Source organism: Electrophorus electricus, chromosome 11 (genome assembly GCF_041902795.1).
Source record: "Electrophorus electricus isolate QZ-2024a chromosome 11, ASM4190279v1, whole genome shotgun sequence".
Lineage (NCBI taxonomy): Eukaryota > Metazoa > Chordata > Actinopteri > Gymnotiformes > Gymnotidae > Electrophorus > Electrophorus electricus.
Window position 1 is genome coordinate 3,884,689 of NC_137507.1, and position 4,695 is coordinate 3,889,383.

Here is a 4,695-nt window from a genome sequence, read left to right on the forward strand (position 1 = left end):
GCGCAGCATCACCGGCTCGTTCCGAAAGCCGGCGGAGTCGAAACGGACACAGCCTCTGATTGGCTGTCATCCGAGCCTCCGCGACTGGGGCATCGTGGACCTCTGCCAATGTGAAAGTAGTTCGGAAGTAAATCCTTAAACTGTGCCGTGCTTGTTAAGAGATTTCAGCGCGAGAGTTTTTAGCCCCTCTTTTTCACTTATGCAAGAGGTCACGCGAGGTGCGTGTTCCGTCAGCTCTTTTGCGGGTGGCGCGTTTGATTAACGCAAATCAGCAGTTTGACCGAACTGCTTACTTTCTAATGCTCACTTAAAGAGCTTTACTCCCCCCCCCCTTGCGCAAAATCCATAGTCCACCGGTCCGTGCTGAAAACGGAGCATGATGAAATATTCAATCCATATTGTCAGCCTTCAGCGCGGGGTGAACCGAAACTGTGACCGAGCCAGTGGCCAGCGCTCGCCCTGGAAAATTCATGCAGCGCGGCTGCACAGAAGGAATACGACGATACGTTCACGGGACCGCCTCTTCACTCTCTGCCCCTCTAAAATTGGGCTTGATGAATGAATAAGAATGAAAAAGTGTGAAATTCTGTCCTATTAAAAAGTAAAAACAAAACAAAACCGAATCAAACAAACACACTGCCTCAATCAGCGTTCGTGCTGCATGTAGTGCTGGAGTTTCCTAGGCACGCACAGGGTGGGCAACACTGCAGGGGATGGCAGCCTTGAGGAGCCGTGCGCGCTGAAGGATGCCAGCGGCTCGGGGGGACAGGGCACTGCAGGTTAACGGAGCACCTGGGAAGCGCCATATTGCGTTCGGGGCAGGAGAGGAGGGGAGGGGGGCTCACTGAGTAAAAGAGATTATCTAGGAGTCGCTAGGAATCAACTATCGCAGTACGGAAGCACCAAAAGGAAGGACATTGTAGTCTGGGATGTTTGTGTAGCCTAAAAAATATGGTCTGTATATTCCCATATGTAGTAAATAGATGCCTAGATCAGAAGCGCTTTAGTCCACACTTTTCTTATTTCATGCCATTAAAAGTTCTAGAGTTATATGCTCCCAATTTATCATTGTGTAATTTACTTTGTAATTCAATGTGTACTTCAAGATGGAATTCGTAAAATATCACTGACGCATTGAATCCTAATGGTGATTTGATCAGATTTGGTTGTTAACTGCTGAGCTCTCCATAACGAACCCTAAAGGGCCTGCATGTGCCCCTTGGAGTCTTCTCACTGACTCTCCAGGGTTAACGTTCAAGAGACGAGAGTGCTACAGATACCAGCACATTCCTCAGAGGCGGTGAAATTCCACTCGGCGTGAAGGTCCTTCATCAGTGGGGCGTGTGGGAGAAAGGCGCATGCGGAGCACAGTGCATGATCCTCGCGTCTCTACAGGAAGATTGCTCATCGCATGCTTCACAAGGATCTAACAGTCTAGCACTCATATATTCATACCATGTCAAATATTTACTTACTGAATGCTGAAATATATATATATATATATATATATATATATATATATATATATATATATTTTTTTTTTTTTTTTTTTTTTGTAACAAATTGCATGCACAAGGTTTTAGAGAAAGCCTTATGGAGCAGGAACACAATCATTACATGCAAAGGCACGGACCTCCCTAGGAATAGCAGCACTGCAGATTGTGCACAATAGATGTATTCTTTGTGATGTCATTGTGGCATGGGGTACTCTCAGACATGGCTGCTGCTCTTTGTCGGGCTTGCTGACTGCTGACAAGGTGGAAAGTTGAGTCAGTTCATAAATGATTATTCACAACCATGGGGGGAGACGGGGGGGGGGGGGGGTCACGGGAGGTTAAAAGGAAGAAACGGAAGTGAAATGACATTCAGTTCATTCTGTGCTGATTTGAAAAGATGGCTCCATGAGCACAAAATTGTGATGCAAACACACAGGCTGAGGAAATAAAAAGAGGCTAATAGCGCAAACTGTGTAGATTGCAAGCAGGAGTCTGTTTTTTTCCTCATCTCTGGCTAATAGTCCTCAGAGCTTCATCTACTGGACAGAAATTGACATTTTAGGCCAGATTACCGCAGTCATGATGGGATGATTCAAATGGGCCTGTGAAGAAGGGACAGACAGTCCACATATTCTGAGTTAACAGCCAATCTCGTGTCGTGGCAGCTGTTCGCGTATATATTGCTTTAAGTGCTATATATCTAATGGAAGCTAGTTGACATGATGCACATTCACTGTCATCCTGTCATATATATGAAGAAAAATGACACAGAATGTCAAACGAGGCCTGATTGAGGGAAATGGAAGATGTCGAGGACTGTCAGAGATGTCAGTACCGTATGTCTTCTGAGGAACCAAACAGCCTATATGCACACTAAAAATGACTGTTGTCTTATTTTAATCCAGGTCTGCCGATGAGAATATTTTAGAGGATTCTCCAAATCTTAGGACAACATGCCTTAATCCGCTTTAAATCAGAAACAGCATATTGGCGGAGGCTTATCTCTCGCTCCCTCTCTTTTTACACCACCCAAGACAGAGTTAAGGAGCACATGAAAATAATAAGAGTAGATCGGTCACAAACTGCTCACTAATGTGATGGGAAACACGGAAAAGGGACGTGACTGCCCAACGCACAGCGTATATGCCTACGTCCTCGACTCTTCAGCTGTACAAAGAGGAACACGGGCGCGTCGCTCAGCCAGGCCAGTGCTGCGGCGCCCCAAGAGGCCGATTTCGTAAGCATCCATCCAGCAAGCGTGCCGTTCACGGCCGTGACTCCTTGGTGAGCGTTGAAAATCGGCAGGGCTGACTCGGCTCCGTGATCGGAATGAGATTACCACTCTAGGCAAGGGAGTGGGTCCCAGTGACCCGGGGCAATGGCTCTACGGTAAAGGGGAGGTGATTTATTAGCTGGTCCTCTCAATAGACTTTGTCATGTCACGTTTGCAAAGTGATAGGGGAAGGTAGGGAGATGGGTGAATTAGACTGTCAGCCGTCAGCTTGTTTCATTGAGTGGTGATGAAGAAATACTCTGTAGTACTGACTGGATGCAACCGTATGGCAAGGTTGAATACAAACGCTTCCAAATGTCTCAAAACCAAGGGCACTCCTTCATAAAATGAACCGATTAAAAATATTAATCTTCAATGTTTATTTCGTCGCAGAACAGACATTTAACATTAAACTCTTGTAGCTTCTGAATTTTGCGGATAAAGATGTTGAAAAGTGTTATAAGCCATTTGGGTAAATTAACAGGCAGTTAGACTAGGTGGAGTATTTGCTGTGAGACCGCTGAAGGTTGCCAAATTAATCTCATTTGTGTGTATAAATGGGGGCTCTTATGCGACCTGTCAGATTTGAACAGTGAGGTGGCTGTCAAATAACACTCGTCTGACACAGGATAATCTTTCTCAGTTTATTTGAAAGAACGGAAAGAATGAACAGCAGCTTTTCAGGCCACTAAACAGATTCCTTCATCGACTGTCCCTACTTCCCGTGCCTCATGGAGCAGAGGAGAGGTGGCTTGTGACCCCCTGCAATCTTTTTCCCCCGAGCCCACCCCACCCCACCCCACCGCCACTGCACAGCCTCAACACTGAATCTCTAAGTGTTTTCCTGGATGGCTTGTGAACACTCCAAGAATCCTTTGTAAGTGCCTGTACATTCCAGAAAAAACCCCAGAAAATACCTTAGATGCTGCATATGCTGTTTAACTGTGCACTGATCCTTTCCTCGTTCCTCCAACGATCATCCAGAAATCTGAGACTTGGCCAGTAATCTATCTGAATTACTCTTTTTTTTCCCCGGAGGATTATGGGAGTGACAGTTTCAAGAGGAAGGAAAAATGTAATGCCCTGCCTAAGCCTTTGGTCTCATTAAAAGACAAATTGTCCTCCAACATCAACACGAGTGCAGCTTCCCTTGCTAAACATTTCATAAAGTTGATGGATTTTCTAAATGCAAATAGGGGTATTTGTGTACCGTCCCTCAAGAAAATCACTTTTCACACTCGTATGGTTTTGCCTCTCCGAGGGGTGCGATTAAGTACTTGGCATTTTTAAGAATCTACGGAGCCCATTGGGTTGATTAATCCCAGAGGTATGCTTAAATCCAGCTCCGAAATTAGTGAGGCAAAAATGAGAAATTCTTTAGCAAGACTCCAGTGTGCTTAAGAGCCTTTTCAGGTGTCAGTGGTTTACAAAGCCACCAAACGTAATCCTCTTCTTGAGCAGCCTAAGGTCTGTCTCTCCTTGCTGGTTTTGAGGACCAGGTCTGAGGTAAAGTGGAAATGAGGGTAATGACCCACAGAGCTTTTGCTTCAGACAAAAGAAAAATAATTAGGGGGGAGGGTAGGTATGGCCATGGAGGGGTGGGGTGTGTGGAAATGGTACTTTTCAGGTAAAATAAAAAAGCCTGGCTTAGCAAGAGGAGGAGAAACAGATTTCAACCTATAGTAACCTTTATCCATTCTGGAAAAAGCCCTGAGAAAAAAAAGAGTAAAAGGCACTAATTCACGAGTCACTGCATTATTCTCAGACGGATGAAATCCCACAAGGAAGACAAAATAAGTTTGGGCCGCAGTAATTAACTTTGGTGCAACCTTTGGCCGGAGAGCGCACCCGACCCTGCAGTTCTTTGGGCACAGCGCCTGCAGCAGCGTCGGTATCAGGCTCCCCGCAGACCGGCCCCGTAATGCT